This window comes from Takifugu flavidus, chromosome 5 (assembly GCF_003711565.1).
Source record: "Takifugu flavidus isolate HTHZ2018 chromosome 5, ASM371156v2, whole genome shotgun sequence".
NCBI classification, from domain to species: domain Eukaryota; kingdom Metazoa; phylum Chordata; class Actinopteri; order Tetraodontiformes; family Tetraodontidae; genus Takifugu; species Takifugu flavidus.
In genome coordinates this window covers 1,949,151-1,966,685 of record NC_079524.1, presented here as the reverse complement: position 1 = coordinate 1,966,685, position 17,535 = coordinate 1,949,151, and the positions used below count along the sequence as shown (strand labels likewise).

At 46.1% G+C, this 17,535-nt stretch overlaps 1 long non-coding RNA gene across 2 annotated transcripts in view; it reads left to right on the top strand.

Moving 5' to 3' along the window:
- LOC130525388 (uncharacterized) overlaps positions 1–17,535 on the top strand; it is a 28,560-nt gene that overhangs the window by 10,029 nt on the left and 996 nt on the right. The gene's annotated exons all lie outside the window — the stretch shown is intronic.

Below are 17,535 nucleotides of genomic sequence, written 5' to 3'. Positions count from 1 at the left end.
GGCCCCTCTGCCTTTGGCCTGACCTCCAAAACATCTCAGCATGTCAGAGTCTCTGCTGATTGGCTGTGGCCCCTGACATCAAAGCAAGTGCACGGATCAAACGGTAGAACGGAATCTTGATTCTGTTGTAGTACAGGTGCGTTAAATGCTGTTCCACTGTTTAACGCACGATACAGAAGCTGTCCGGTGGTTTTCACAGGTGAGTTTTGCTCGTTGAATCACCTTCGACTCACTGTGGTATTTAGTTGTCTTCTGTATCAGGTAGCACCATGGTAGAAATATCTCTTTAACCTTTTCAGTGTTTTTGGTGCTTATTAAATTACGTTTCGGAGTGAAAACCAGTGAGCTCTGAAATGAACTGGGTGTCTTGATTTAATGGCACATTTTTAGCACGGGACCATTTTTGCTCCAGAGTCATCGAAGGCACCCAGAGCATTTACACACTAGTACTTTACATTTTGGACCTGGAATTTTTGATGCTCTGGTCTTACAATAGCATTGACTGTGTCAGCAATGGGCCCTTCCTTAACATTGCTCCTGTTGTTTGAGGTTTCGGGTAGATTTTGTTCATTATTTGACCAGTTGGAGGTTTGAACAGGTTACTAAATTATTTGACCCTTAAAGCCATCGCCTCGCTGAGTCATCTTTTCTAGAATCAATCTCCCATCACGGGTACGTGTTTGACATCCTCTCGTTGACCTGTGGTCCCTTAACTGAGAGCTACAAGTCTGTCTGACCCCAGTCATTTAACCTTTGACCTCTAGCTTGCCCCTTTATGAGAGTTCCATTTAACTCCACTTGTTGTTCTAATGCATCTTCAGGAGCGTGTGTCAAATGGAAATGAGTTGAAGGCGCAATCATGGATGCAAAGTTCATCCGGTCACAAACAAAGCCAAGCGTCTGGTCCCAATTCCATCAGCAGAGCCGGTCTCACAGCCTAAAACTGATGTTCAAGTTGGAGGCTCAGAATTCCACCCATGGCTGAAGGGCATTGTTTGTGAGAGTGATCTTCATGTAAAGTGCTCATAAATGATTGTAGGCCGTGCAGGCGGATTTATGATCATGGGGGTTACAAGGAGACACGGAACAGTGCTGCATCTCATCACCACACACACACACACACACACACACACACACACACACACAGCACTGTCGTCATGCACATTTGGGGGCGCGTAAGCGGTCATGGTGGTGGTGATGAGGAGGAGGAGGTGGAGGAATATGTTAGGGGTGAGATACGGTAGAGAAGGGCAGCAATTGGGGGTGTTATGCAAGAAGATGTGGTGTTCAGGCTCTTGGGTTGTATAGTAGCTAATAGGAAAACGTTGCTAACATGCTAATTCTGGGTGTAGTTGTGGTCAGGAAAGGGCTGCAGCTACTAACACTTGCTTTCATACAGAGTCAAACTCCCGATTATCATCATGCAGTTGTCAACGTCTGCTCCTCTGAACACCCAATCTGGAATTAATCATGTTGCTTCTCGCAGGTCTGTTTCAATAACGACTTTCTGTAAATACTGTGTTTCTATCATCATTTTAGGCTCAAATGCTCGCTGGGGACTTTTGGACGATAATTTAGGCTTCCTTCACATTAAACCTGTTTATATGTGGACCTTCCCCTTCATACGTTATTGCTTTGTTTTACTCTTGGTGAATTGCACAATTATCAATAAATCAAATCGAAGGTCATTAAATCCCCATTTGTCTGGGCAACGACCTTAATGATGTCCGCTAACTAGAGCAGGAGTCCATCGGCAGGAGCCTCCTGGGAGTGAGGTCACGGTGTTTGGATCACGAACTCTGACCTGCGGTGCCCACAGTGCTTTGACCCACCCATGTTGAGGTCATGAATGGACCCTTGTCAGGGGTCTTGAGCAAACAGATTAGGTCCATTGTGTGGAAATAGGATGACCAGCTGCCTCACTGACCATCACTTCAATGACGTGACCCGTGAACACACCGAGGGGTCGTTCCTCACTTTGTGGAATGACTCAATACGTTAGAAATGCCAACGCGGGTCAGTTTGAATGGTAGCATTTAAACTTTTAATATTTTAACTAGTCGAGTAACAACCCCTCCCCCAGAAACAAAACTATCAAGACAGGTAGCCTTGGACTAAGTTGAGTGTTGCTTGGGGACCATCAGTTGATCATTCATTAACCCCTTGCTCCTCAGTAAACTGCCCCCCTGCCCCTGATCCACCGTGCTCGTGTGTGATTCAAGTGGCTGACCGTGTCTTCGATTGACCTGGATCTCCATATGGAGCCACTGAGATCAAGGTCAGAGGTTAAATGATGAGGACTGTTTACAAGGTGCTTGGGCTTGTCTATCGTGCTGATCTTGTTACTGTCGTCTTCGAACGTTTGCAGCATTCAATCAATTTCCTTTCAATGACTCGGTTATTCAATTCATAATGCTGCATCACAATACAAGATATATCGTAGAAAATGGAAAATAAATCCAAGATTAATATTAATACGGATGATAATACACCCCAAAAAAACTTCGGTCTCCTTCAGTCCAAATTGCGTGGCCCCAAAGGTTCTGTGCTTCTTCTCACTTGGGTTATGAATCTGATTAACGCATGGTTGCTTTTGTTTGGACACACTATATCTACATGAAAAGGCCCAGTGGGACCAGTGCTGGAGGTCAGGGGGTCGCACTTTAGTTGTCAGAGAGCCTTGTGACATTTCTTTCCCACGTTTCGTGGCCCCCATTGTCCACGGTGAGGAGGCCCGTTAACGTTTGGCCCTGGGAGGTAGTGTGGCGTGAGAGGGAGGCCTAGGGGTATTGGATCCTCAGCAGGTCCCTGGGAAACGGGCGTAACCAGGCGGGGCTGAGGCGAGCGGGGACAGCATGGGGTCATTTTCCGGCTTGCTGCACCTCTAAAGGGCTTTGGAGCACAGTATTGGCCCCTGGAGGAGTGGGCGACAGTACAAAAGGCTTTGTTTGTGTGTGTGTGTGTGTGTGTGTGTGTGTGTGTGCTTGTGTGTTTTGGATTTCACCCATATTGTGGGGTCCAAAATCCAACACTTTGGACCCTCAATTACTTTTATTATATTTTGCTATTGATTAAAAATTCGGATAATATTAGGGTACAGTTGATATCATCAGGTATCCATTAATAAAAGTTCGGGTTAATCTGCGCACATAACTGAAAAATAAAAATGTGTAATGATGATTATTTTATTAGGACCAAAGCTTCCAAATGTAATTCAAATAAATAATTTCAACCATACATAAGAAAATATGATATCAACATACAATTAATTATTTGCAGATTAAAGGTTTTACGCTATGGTAAAATGTTAATTTCTTCACAAACATGGCTTATTAAACATAAATTGTTTTTTTCAGGAATAATCAACTTCTTTTTTAAATAATTACTCATTTCTCTTTGTAGAACAACTTATTAAGTACGGTATTTCTCGATTATCTAAAAAAAATTGGTTCATGAATACCTTTTTCCTCCCATTCCTTCCTAAAGAAATGCACATTTACTTTTTCTCACTTGTACTACTGGGATGTCATTTGAAGCTAACAGGAGAAGCTATTGAATAATAAATAGACAGTCAGCAATAGGAATAAATAAAACATATCACGCTTCCATTATCACCTTTTCTCTGTCTACATGCCAATAAAATGGATAAAAAAGGGGGTGTTTTACGAATAATAGCACGGTTCTCTTGTTTAATGTTGGCCTGCTCCTGTTCCGGGGGTCTGGCATCAACACCTACAGTGGTGTGTGATGAGGCCTCCGTGGGTCCGAGAGGGGTGAGCGATCGCTTTGAATGATGATGGACGAGGAAAACCCCATTCACCCCACACGTTTACACACACACGCGCGCACGCTGCGGCGTGCCCGTGTGGTGACCAGGGGCAGCCATTTTGAGTGATTATATCTTCTACAATTTTGTATCTTAATAATAAAGTACTAACATATAAATGATAAAATGTTTCTCTTAAAAAACAGACAGAACATTAAGTTATTAAACGCAGCGTAGCTCCTTCCTGCTGAAGCTGAAGTTGAGTCGGGACAAAGAAGAGAACAGCGAAAGCAAACTGTCAGAAATGGATTTTTTTGTTGTTTTTTTTATAGACACTTGCATGCTTTGTTTGTCACACCTTTTGAGCGTTACGTATCAAAGTTTCAATCCTTCCTGCAGGACTGAAGGCATTACCAGCAGAATAGGTATCAACCACAGCCTTGATGGAATCTCTCTGCTCTTCCAAAGCGCGGACACAACATCCCAATCTAATGGCTCATTCTGGCTGTTTTCTTGTTTCTCGCCTCGGCAGGATTGTTTCCTGGCCCCCACAAATTGGGTTTATCGGGCGTCGAGCAATGGGACATGGCCGGTTTGGCAGTCAGTAAAATAGAATAACGCTGGAAAGGCTCAACCTTTTTAGCAAAGCCTCAAACCAAACTTTATTTCAATCTCATTGTAGGAGAATGCCACCAACCTTTAAATGGAGGGTTCTGAAAGCTCAATAGTGGATCCACATCTCTGGTTGAATAGCTCAGAGTTGATTTTTTTATTTATTTTCAACTGTATTTATTTGTAGATCTGAGTTTTTGAACAGCCCTTCCTAACAATGGAAGTCAGATTTCCGTCCGTCGGATCGCGCAGACGGATCTGAGAAGCAATCTTTCTGCCTCGCGCCTTCTTCCTCCAGAAGCTGAAGCTGAACTTGGGAGATCGGACATGCATTTATACGCACACCCCCTCGTTTGATGGCAGGGCAAACACGCACGCACACAGAGAAGGTGCCCCCGCCAGTATCCGCACGCTGTCTGTTTGCCCACTGGTTAAATTCTTAGGGGAAATGTTTGGGGAGATGAATGGAGCCAAAGAGCTGGAGGGCGGACCCAAGTTCTGCAAACAAAAACCTCTGCAGATTGGCTCAGCGACGGCTCGGTCGGGTGGGCGACGTCGGCAGCAGCGAGGTTCAGGCCTGGCTGGAGGGGTGTAAGGGGGTGGTTGCCTGTCAATTACATTTACTGAGAATGAATATCTCATTGGTCTCATTGGATCGGCCGATATAGCCGAGGTGCCGTTCACCTCAAACTGCCGAGACCCTGTCAATATTCATCTATTTAATAACCCCGAATGTGCCGCTAGGCGTGCCTTTTGAAGACGGCGGGGTCTGCATTCCCCCTTTGATGTACTTTCATTGTCAGACTCTCTATCTGGAATCTTCGAAGATGGAATTGGTGACATTTTCCCTCTTTTTTTTTCATTTATTCAATTCAACCTCAAAGGCTCCCCGCAGTACGTCTCAAGTCCTGGATGCTTTGTTGTATTGGGGGTGGCTGCCTTTCCGGTTAGCTCCAGTTTCCCACTAGCTCTTCCATCACTGTTTAATGGAATACACCAGGACATTTAAGCAAAGATTTTACCACCCGCCGTTTTCCTTTTCTCATCTCTTGGCTTCTAAACTCTAATCAAATCCCAACACCTTTTCTTAGCCTGGTGCTGTTATTAAGGACCCCAGTAAAGAAAATCTCCCATTCAACTCCCGCTCATTAATACATGGTGAACGGGTTCAGCATGGTGGTGCAGTAGTTAGCACTGTCGCCTCACAGCAAGAAGGATCCAGGTTCCTGCGGAGAGCTTGCATGTGATCCCGTGTCTGTGCGGGTTCTCTCCAGGTACTCCAGCTTTCACTACAGTCCACAGACATCCGTTTGGGAGGTAGGCAAACCGGCTAATTTAAATTGGCCCTCAGTGTGAGCGTGAATATTTGCCTGTTCGCCCTGCGAGGAGCGACTTCTCCACGGTGCTCCTCCTGCCCGAAGGCAGCTGGGGCAGCCTCCAACCCCCACAGGACCCCACTGTGGCATAGGGTGGTAGAAAATGAAGGGATGGATGGACATATGTTACCCCAGCACATATAAACACAATAAACCTGGGACAACAGCTCTTTTCAGATATGGTTGTGTGCATGGCAGCACTTCATAAAGACATCATATAAACCCGTTTGACCCGGCTTTGGCGGTTGCATCAAGGGCAGGTTGGTTCCCGCCATTCTTCAGGTGCGGTAATAAACCCACGAGCCTTGAACATTCCTTTCAAACTACATACAAAATATGTTCGCCACTGCTCAGGCAGGAGTCTGAGCCAGAACCGTAAAGCCCGTTAAGACCTGTGAGATGAACAGCATGGTCCCTCCCTCCCTCGCTCCAAAGCCTGACTGGTGGAGGATGGAACCAGAAGCCAGACTGAACCTGTAATGTCTAACAGCTTCCTCTATTTCTCCTCCATATTCAGCTAATTTGTGTCCGTCCAGTATCTCTACGCTGCTGTGTGCTATACATCTTCAGCCGCCGTCCCCTCACATTTTCACCGTGCACTCTCGCTCTGGAGGACCTATAAACCGGCAGATAAGAGGAAATGAAGTCTCGTCTGGACAATTTGAAGAACTACTTTGAAGCCGAATGTGAAATAGCAGCTGGGCTCCTCTCAGGCTGGTAAAATAAGAGCCCTCTCGTTAAAAGCACTTTACCTGTGCTCCCTCCACGGATCATCGCACTCATTAAACAGATTAAGGGATACGTTCAAATCACAATTACTCCAAGCGCTTACTGCGGTAATGGGCGCATGGGTTGAAAGAGTAAGAGAAATGTTTCTGACATTTCTTTTTACACCCGTCTTTGTGCTGGGATCAGAGCACATTACCTGTTGTAAGGCATAAACCAACCCAAACCTGAACTGATGTCAAAGATATTCAACTATGTCTGAGATCAATGCCATTTTTAAAATCATATTTCAGTGCAGTTGGAACGGTCCAATTTCTCTTCACGTTTTAGAAGTAAGTAGAGCATATTGTTGTTTAGTGACCACTGAAAGGTCACTGAAAGGTCACATGTGGACATACTGCGTTTGTTTGGGCAATGTTGCATTGGTGCTATGATTGGGGAGAAGACCCTGTGGGCGACAGAATGAAGTCATTCTTTAATCTGTTCACATCGTGCATGCATTTGTGTGCACGTGTATGTGTGTGTGTGCGTGCGTGTGATTCTTCTGAGAGCTTAAGAAAGGCGATGTGTCACCTTGGGCTCTGTATCACTGAGAGGAACCATCCATCTTGAGTTTATCTGCCAGTGGATAATTTAGATTTAGTAATATTTAAATTATTTTTATGACCTGATAGTCAGATTAAGATATATCTTTTTGAGAAAAAAAAGAAGATATCATATTGCACTTTTCAGTTGTTCATGGATGATAACGTCAGGTGTGATGGTGTTCTCAGCTTGTGCAAATTACAAGTCATCAAATAACAGGCGATATAACTTAGATAAACAGTAAAACTGGGCCACAAACACGACATAACAAATGAAACCCAATTATTCCCTGGACTCACCTGCTGTCGTACAGAGAAATGCACACGGTGGAAGCCCCAAACGCCAAGAAAAGCGTTTAAATTCTCCAGACAATGTGAGACAAATCACTCCATAAGAAGGGAAATGATCATGATTACAATTGGCTGTGCATTAAAGTGTATCTAAAACATCAGAAAGACACTTAAACCACCGTTTCTCACGCCGTTTTTAAATGTCAACTAACTTTAAAATATCACTGCTGCATGCTGGGATGCCTTTGTGTTATTCCGTGTGATTAAAAACACATGTAAAAATAAATGTGTTGATATTACACACTTGCATGCTGGCGCGTGTGTGTGTGTGTGTTTGTTTTGCCCCGACTGAGAGCCTCTCCTGGTGACTGCCTAGGGCAATAGCACAGGATGTAATCCCATGTATGCCTCCAGTCTCCCAGCTGCCTGCATAGATGTGGAGGAACGTTTTAGCCCCTGCAGTGTGCCGTAGGGCATAAATGCTCCCTCTTCTGTACTGCTAACAGACAGCGGCGGCCTGATGCAGTTCCAACTCACTTTCACCATTTATGTGCATCTCTTTCTCCACTTCATGTGAGGCACAGTTCAATTTAGAGAAATGAGGGATCGCCTAAGGAGGGAGAAATTCACTTTTGACAGCCATTACATCAAAGTAGGCACACTTTTACAAATTTGTATCCATGTCTGGAGGTGAAGAGCACTTCCTTGACCGAAAATCAAATCGTCGCCTTAATGTATAGCATTATCTTGATTGACACGTGGCTGTGCAAAGCCAAAGCTACAGTGAGTAAAACATGCTTATAGTTAAAACAAATCGTCATGCTCTGATTGAAACCGCAGTGCAGACGTCCTCAGTGTTGATTCCTGCTCCATGACAGGCAATCACGTTTCATTTGACAAATGAATCCAGGGGAAAAGCCTGACATGAATGGCCCTATTCTGGAGATGCATAGAAATCATATTATTGAAATTACTGAAAGACGTTTCTGCGTGTTTATCGAAGGTCTCTTATAAAACGGAAGCACACACAACTAAATTCAGCCATCGGTTGAATCAGCTCGTCGGCGACTGCGCTCCGCCCGATGAATTCCGCCTTCGGGTGGTTTATATTTCTCTGCAGCATTACCGATGAAAAAGTGGGCCTTGAACCAAGACACAGATGTCTCCTCTTTTCTTTACATTGCTCAGGAATTCAAACTGTGTTTTTTTAAAATTTGAATCCTTCAGAAAACGAGAATCACAGAACGCTGCACGTGATGCTGCCTGTTGACAACCCTGCTGCTGCGGAGTAACGGCTCTTTGTGACTCACTGTAAATACATGAGTAAAGATATCATCTAAAATATCTTTAGACTTAAATTACAGAGACAACATCTACCTTCTAGCAGCTGTGAAACAAGCCTCTGTAGAGCTGCTCAAAAATGCAACACAAAGTTGTGCGTAAACTGCCATCGACACAATTCAGAGGGTCACGTAAAGAGATTCTGAGCACTTCCTGGGGGGCAGAGAAAGAAGTTAGCGTGAAAAACTTTATTATACTGTAATACACAGCTGGACATACAATGCTAATCTCCAGATTGCATATGCATTTAAAGGGCGTGGCCTGCGTCTAAGGGGCGTGGCCTGTATTCCTGTATTGCTTGGAACCTTGAAGTGGTGTTTAGGGTTCTTTGGCTCAAATGCTTCGCCCCCCCCACTCCCTGTGGGGTGTATCTGGAGGTCTGATCAGCTTGTTGAGGAAGGCTGGAAGAGAGACAGGTGGTGGCAGCGATAACTAGCCATCCACCCCCTTCCATCGCACCACGACGCAGGTCTTGGCCACTGATCTCACCTCAGATGTTCGCAGTTGTAGCAGCACACAGCGGAAAGACAGATCAATGGGTGTCGTAATCGATAGGTCAGAACGAGGAATCACCGGAAGGTCAGCGCCCATCGATTCCCACATTCTTACGCTGCTGCCTGTGTGCTGTTACATCTTCATTAGCTATTAAACCCTACGTGGTGCCAGCACGCCTGACATCTGTTGGTAACAACAACTAATCCTAATTATTACATCCTCTCTAGCAAAAGGGGGTAGAAAATGACATTTTCTTCATCCGTGTGATGTGTTGCGTTCTGATATCCACTCGGACCTCGAACCCTTGACCTCTCTCTGTCAGACAAGTCCTCGTTAGGAGAAAGTTAGCTCACCCCCTGCTGCTGCTGCTAGCCGCTGCCATACGACCATCATTAATGAGTGTTACCGACACGCTGCGAGATTTTCGGACCGGTGTTCTTGAGCTCCAGGGGGCTACTGCACAACTGCAAAAATAATTAATAAATTGCACCGCTCAGTTCAGGTCCACCTCAACCAGCCTTAAGACGGGGGGAGAGAGACATGTGTAAACACACAGCTCTCTTTTTGACCCTCTCAAACCGTTTAGTCCAGCGCCTCTACCCAGAAATGGTATTAGCATAAATCTCCAGTGCATGGAGGTAATGATGCCATGAAATTATGGCTGCCTCAGCAGACCTTATTCCTCCCTCTGCTCACCCTCCCTCTGGGTCCAAGGCTCCAGCCTTCGACTGGGACCTTCTCCCATGCCTTCTTCCTCTCTTTCTTTCTTCTCTTTTGCCTAGCCATTCCATTCAAAGGGAATGTGTAACTGAATTTGAAATTGAGTGCCCTTCATTCAAGGACCGCAGCTAATGAGACATTTTGCCTTGAAATCCGGGGCTGGGTGGGGGAGGGGGGCCCCTGATGGGTGGAGATGATATCCACCCTGTATGTCAGGTGTAAGGCTGTATGGATCACTCGCAGCCAAGGAAGGGAAAAGGTGAGTTCTATGTAGGTGAAGTAAGAGTGAGGCTTAAAGGGGCTGAATCCAACAGCCAAACGTGCATTCGTATGGTTGTGTGATCATTATGTGCAAACAGAAGGGAAACCAGTCAGGCCTCCTGCTTTTGCATACAATTATCAGAGCTATAGGGCTTAAAGAGAGACAGGAGGTGACAATTAGATTGAGATGGAAGGACATATGCTGGAGTGGGTCAAAGCAAGTGTTGGCGTGTGGAGTGCAGAGCTGAAGAGATGGAAAGGAGGTTTGGGTCCATGCAAACAGGTATACTTGACAGTTTGCAGCTCGGGGATCCTCCGTGAGACGCCGCATGGGTGCAATGATGAAAGGAATCGAGAGCTTCGCATCCTAGGGGGTTCCCCCTTTAATCAGGGGCCCCAAGGAGAGGACCGCGCAGCCTTTGGGCCCCATGGCCGCTGCTAGCCACTGTCATGCTAATGAAAGAGGCTCAGGGTGTGGATGGAGAGGCTAGCTTGTTACCGAAGTGCTAATTAATGCATGCAGCAGGGTGTGTGTGTGTGTGTGTGTGTGAGTGAAGGTTTTATACATTTGAATGAGCGGTGTGCAAGTGCAAGTGGGTGTATGTCAGGATGACATGGATTTAAAGCATAGGGTGAGACACATGTGTGGAGAGGTCTAAAAAGAAGGGGCCCAAGAGTCCAGATGATCACTGATGTGCTACCCCAACCACTGGAGATATAAATGTATATATATATATAAAAAAAAAAAAAATTCTTACCAACATAATTAGAGCACCTGTCATGCAAATGCAAATAACAAACGTCTCCTCGTCGTTCCCAGGGTGAGTGATTTGTGGACGGCCGTCGGTGCAGCATATGGCCTGGGGCAGCAGCATTGTCTCCGCTGTTTGAGTGAGATTAAAGAAGAAACCCGCATTGTTGCGCGTGTCAGTCAGACGGGACGCGGTGGCGTGTGTCGCAGCAAAGAGAACGTCCGTGACCTTTTACGTTGTCGCTGGCCTTTCCCACAGACCTGCGTGTCGGTCAGACATGCCCCAGTCTGTGTTTGAGTCCTCTATCAAGCTTATCTGTGTTGACAAGGAACACACACACGAGCCGAGAGGAAATGTTAAAAATGGCTGTGAAAATGCAAGTTTACCACAACGTCTGAAATTTATGAGGGATTGAAATGATTTTATTTGAGGAGCCACTGGAATCTGTGACAGAGCGTAGATCTGATAAAGCTCTGTTACCCCCCCACCCACACACACACACACACACACGCACACACACACACACACACACACATTTGATCAGCTCAAAATTCTGCTGCCACCATTTGCTCAAAGGTAAGAGATAATTCATCCGGGATTTTACTGAACTGCCAACTCAAATGAACACTATCTTCAGCCGTGCACGTTATTGTAGCACGTCGCTTCCTTCTGAAGCGAAACCCTTCCCGTTTCTCCCGTTCTGCCCACGTTGGAGACCTTTATTTCCGCGCGACACTGTATCGCGGGGTCGGAACAAGGCTGTGAGCCGCTGTTCCACTTCAGAGCCACGTCCACCGGATGTTCCAGTGTTTTAACAAATCAGAACCGCTGCCCATATCCCATCATACCCCCAACCTCGTCCACCCTGTAAAGTGCCATTATAAAAATGTCAAGGGGCCCTTTCGCTCTCATCCTGCCTGTCAAAATCATGCGCCATTATGCAAATCAAGGCGCGAACACACTCTCAAAGATTTACATATGGGCTATACGGGCTATAGGCAATGATGTATTTGGATGATTAGAAAAAATAATCCTGGTGATATACGCTGCATATGTACATTTATGAAAATCAGGGAATATTTTACACCAGCCCTTGAAGGTTAAAACATTATGGGTGCATTAACATATATGGGATAGCCAAGGCTCAGGAGGCACTTATCCAGTCATCACAGGGTTGTGCGTGTGTGTGTGTGTGTGTGTGGGGGGGGGGGGGGGTCAGTCTCTGGCTTCTATACGTCCACATGTTGAACAAAAATGAAATGTGTGTGTGTGTGTGTGTGTGTGTGTGTGTGTGTGTGTGTGTTGATTTAACCATCATTTTCAGATCATTTTCAGTTGTTATCAGTATTGCTAGTTTTTGTGGTCCACTTTTATTTAATTCTTTTAAAATTGTGAACTCATTCAAATCTGTCTGGCTTTCCAATTAAATCGTCCGCATGCTTGAATACGACTCCGTGGTGTTCTTCGGGTATTTATGGAGGTCACAGTGCGATGCCACCACCTTCTTAAACCGGGCTTGAGATTTTATCTGTGGTGCTATTACGAGCGCACGTGCGGTTTTTACCCTTCCACACTTCTCATCTCCACCCCCCTCCACCTTGAAATGTTTGAATTGCAGTGTCTCTGCTAGCTTTGTGGCTCTGTAGAAATGGAAATGCCGCTGTATGTGAGAGGCGGAAATGTGTCATTTTAGGTGGAAAGCGTGAACGTGCTTCGAGTGGAGGTCAGGCCTATAATGTAACCATTTGGATGAAGGATCATTAAAGCCTTTTACAGGGACTTTCACTGCGCCGCTTCTTAAGTAATGACAGGGGCCCTCCTATTAGGGCAAGTGAAAGGAGTTATGGCATCCTTCTGCGTCCGTCCTATACAGAGCGTTCAATTGCTTAAAATCACAGGACAGATAACTGCCCTCCTCTGGTCGTCTGCATCAGCGTATCCATTAAGCCGCGGAGAGCGCTAACGGAGGGAGAGATGGGGGCACCCTGTTTTGACAGCGCTGCGCCCGCAACGTTGCTCTGCTGTTTGTTTCTCAACGAGCGCGGACGTGGTTTGAGTGAGAGTGGGCCCGACGCGCGCTGACATGCGCCGCTGCTTCGCACTTCCTCTAATTGCTTCGCGTTGCCCGAACTTGGCACACGTGTAGAGCATGGTGGAAACAGAGGCGGCTGTGATCTGGCATACAAAGAGGCACGTTGGTGCAGAGGGATGTGGGGGGGGGCATGGGCTTGAGGAGGCACTATTCTATTATTCCTTATAGACTATAGAGGCGGGATGGCCTCGCATTAACATTCGGACATGCAAAGCACAGGCTGCAGGTAGAATCCAGCAAAACAGGCAGCAGCTATCTGTCTATAGAAACAAAGGATGGGATGTTGGGGGCACAATACGCTGGCACACGCTGCTCAAAAAGCACCGAGACAGGAGGAGATCCTTGCAAGGGTGGGGGGGAACCCTCTATCCTTGCTGATGCTATTTTAATTAAATAGTTGCTAGGTTACGTGGCGCAGAACGACAGCAGTGGGTGGTGTGGCACAGGCGCCCGGGCAAGTTGAATATGTGTGTGTGTGAGGAGACATTTCCATGAACAATGAAAACACCACCCCTCCCCCTCCTCACACACACTCCATCCGTAATAAGGATTTCAAATGTGAGACATATTGACACCAAATGCGGTGAGAGTGATTTTACACTGCGTAAAAACCTCCTCTGCCCTCACTTCCCATAATCGTCTGCTGCCTTTTCCATTTTTCACACACAGGTCAGTGGGGGGGGGGGGGGCGGCGGGAGAGCCGCCTTTCATCTCGGTGACAGCGCTTTTCACCTCCGCTGGTGACTTACCAAGGACTTGTGCTCCCGCCACACCGTGGGATGCCAGACGGCGGAGAATGCCACAGGCCCGCGTGCCCTGGCAACCGCTTCCATTTCTGATCCACAACACACACACACACACACTGACCAGGCAAAAATCCAAAAGCAGACAGACTGGTGATGGCTGGGGCAGGAGACAGCAGGGATGTTGACAATACTGTAAATCTGACAGGCCTGACTGGATAAGGCCGAGCATAATGTCCCCCTCTGACTCCAAGCCAAAGTTTGTGTGTGTGTGTGTGTGTGTGTGTGTGTTGTGTGTGTGTGTGTGTGTGTGTGTCTTATTCTGCACCTTTTCTTCATTTCCACTCCTTTGCGCCGCTCTCTTCCTCTGTTCCACAAAGCAGAGATAATGACATAATTTACCGATATGCATTGTAACGGATGAATGATAGTTGCTTTTCTTGTATAATATGCATTCAGGACCGCTGCATAATATCCTCTGTGGAGGAGGAACAAAGAAAAGCCTCTAAAAGGATTTTAATGTCACGTTCTCACCGTAATGTGCTAAAAAAGAAAAGGGAGGAGGCATAATTCTGGGGCTTGCATTAGAAATCAAAATGAGGAAAGTGTACATGGCTTTGAAATACTATTCATTTTCTTATTATTTGGTGAAATATTGGGCAAATATTTTGTTTTAAAAATGTATTTTTTTTATTTTTAATTTTAAATTGTGCCTCTCTCACGTGCACATACGTTTACAGACGGGCCTTTCACAACAAGCCCTCTCGATACATATGCAGCATAAATATGTATTCCATGTCTCAGTCACAAGCACCTACTTGTCTTTTTACCGTCTCCAGCGGCGACAGAGCGGGAAAGGCTGGGGCTCCCGGCGTCCAGGGCCCGCTTTCCCTCGGGACTTGTTTAAGTGACTGGAGTGACCTGTCGGCATGCACTCCGTGAGGTCGCCGCCAGAGGTCAGGGGTCATCTGAAGCAACACGGTGTCAATATGTGACCCCTTCACAGACAAACCAGACTGAGCAGTAAATGAATGAACTCCCTGGTTCTGCTGGAATAATAATCTCAAAAGCTTTTATTGTGAAGACATGTAGCTATAAATGTATGCATATATAAGAAAGAGGAGATGTGCGTCATTTAAACGACCAAACGCACCAAAAATGTGGATCCAAGATGCCTAATTCTCCATCGTAAACGTCCAAATGATTAAACACGTCTGTCAGTGTTGTCAGAAGTGCTCTGGAAGTATTCACCGGCATGCAGAAACCGTTCTCTCATTTAGCGAACTGGCAGAGCTTCTTTCTTTCTTCTGTTTTAAAAGCCTTCCTCAGCCCAGCGTATGTGCTAATTTCACTGTCTTAACTTCAATCAGTTTTACATTTCCTGAACACAGCACAGTTACATCTTCTTAATTAGGAACATAGCTCGGCTTTACAACAATCTAGATGGAGCTGGAGGTTGAAGAGCTCCATGAATGCAATGTGCATCATCAGCCTAATAAAATATGACACTGAAAATTAAGTCTGCTGAACCTGAGGCACGCCGGAGCAACAGGAGACCCCGACCACTGTGATGCAGGTTTCGGTTTGAATTCGGAGTGTGTGTGTGCGTGTGTGTGTGTATGTGCATCTGTTCGGCATCACAAAGGAAGCAATTATAGAAATATGTTTGCTCCAGAATTAATTCTTTCTTTGGAATAGAAGAAGGGGGGGGGGGGGGGGGGGGTGCAGAGATAATAGGCTGCAGCTCCTTTGTCCTATTCTGAGTCCCACATTTACCAAAGTCCATCAAAGTGTCAGCAATTCACTCAGGACAAATACGTCAAGACAAAAGTGCTTTTTTACCCCCAATAAACTGTCATTCAAGCAGCTCGGTGAATGACACTAATATCATGTGATGCAACATTCCCTATCAGAGATCTCATCGATGTTGGTCGTCTCACACACACACACACACGCACACACACGCACGGCCACCCCTTTTGCTCGGTCTGAAGCCTGTCCTCCCTTCTTGTTATCGCCATCATCATTCGGACATGAAAGGAGAGAAACAAGTGCTGCTATTGCCAAGGAGAAACCTTGATCTCTGAGCATTTGCATTCGTCACCTACAACCTGAGCGTGTTACCATGGCGCTCTCTGATTGGATGGCGCTGAGGAAGGGTGGGGGGGATCTGGCATTCTGCTGCTCAGGACGGCCCTCCTCCTCCGTCGCTGTCACCCTCGGTTGGCGACACTAGGGGGCAGTCTACCCTGTTGGTTGTTATTGTTGAGCAGATGGATTTTATGGTGTTTATGGCCTATTTATAGAAATAGAACATGTAAGAACACATAGGAGTTGCATGATTTGGACATTTAAAACACCTCTTAATCAAACTGATTCCTTTAATGAGCTGCTAATTTTAAATGTCACACAAATGAGACAGCTTTTTTTGTAAACAATGGTGTAAACACGGTCACTGCCTGATGCACAATAACGAGGAGCTGCACATTACAGTTCCAGCTTAAGCTTTTCCACTTAAGTCTCAAATTTTTATACGTATTTATATCATATTTATCATATATTTATATCATATAGTCCACATTCAAATCACATTTAATCCACATTAAAAGATGTGTGCCTCACACACACACACGCACACACACACACACACACACACACACACACACACACAGTGTGTAGCGGTGGTACTGGATCTATCAGGAGGCTGCTGATTAAGGGGCCTGTAATAATGAAGCGTGGAAACCCCAAAGGAACAATGTTCATCTGGAGAAGAATTAATGTAAGGCAGTGGTGATTACGGCGGAGGCACTCAGCCATTTCAGAATTCCAGCACGAAGCAGCCGACCTCAAATTTTAACCGCGATGAGACTCAAATGTACCCGGCGAGGAACCTCCCCCCCCACCTTGTTTCATCTTTTCCATTTTTTTTAAACATCCCCACTTTCCCACTCTTTTAATCTAATTAGGTCATCCTACAGTTTTATAAAGGAGCAATATTTGCCAAGATGGCTCTAAATGATCCATCAAAACGGGTTTGACTCCGATGATAAAAATGATTGGAACCGAATGAAAACGCTGCTGCGTCTTCATTTGCGTCCTGTGTCGTTGCTCATCTGCTCATCATTAACAAACATTTTAGACACTGAACAATTTAAGCGCTATTAAGGAGCTCGGAGGCATCATTGAATCTATTGGACGAACGTGGCGATTTCTAAAAAAAACAAAAGTTTGTGGAAATTCTGAATGCTCCGTCAGTCACTCCAGAGCCGCTGTAGGTGCTGTTGTCATGGTAATGACCGGATGATAATTACACGTTAGGTGCTGCTTGTCTGCCTCTGGAAACAAATCTGCTGGTTCAGCTGGTGGGGGCACCTTCCCGTTTTAGCCTCCTGCGTTTCCCTGTTTTCTCAGGTTCCGCCGAGCCAGAGAACTGAAAGCAGGTCAGGTGCCTTTCAAGCGGCGGGAACTGTTCGTTTGAGGCTGCGCGGGATGCGAGGTCGGGTCAGCCGTGGAGTATCACGACACGAGCGCGGCAGCGGCCTTCTGCGTCAGACAGAAGCTCATCGAGGAGTCACCCCTCAGTGAAGCTGCTGTTCTTTGGGCCGTATTGAGGAACAAGGGTGGTGGTGGTGGTGGTGAGGGGGGAGGTTTCCTCGCCGCTCTATCTGAATTGGAGCTCGACGGCGCTCACGGGGACAGGAACCTCTGAATAGGCGCCACTCAAAAGGAATAAAGGAAGCTCTCCACTGGTTTGTTTTGGAAGCTGTCTTATTGAT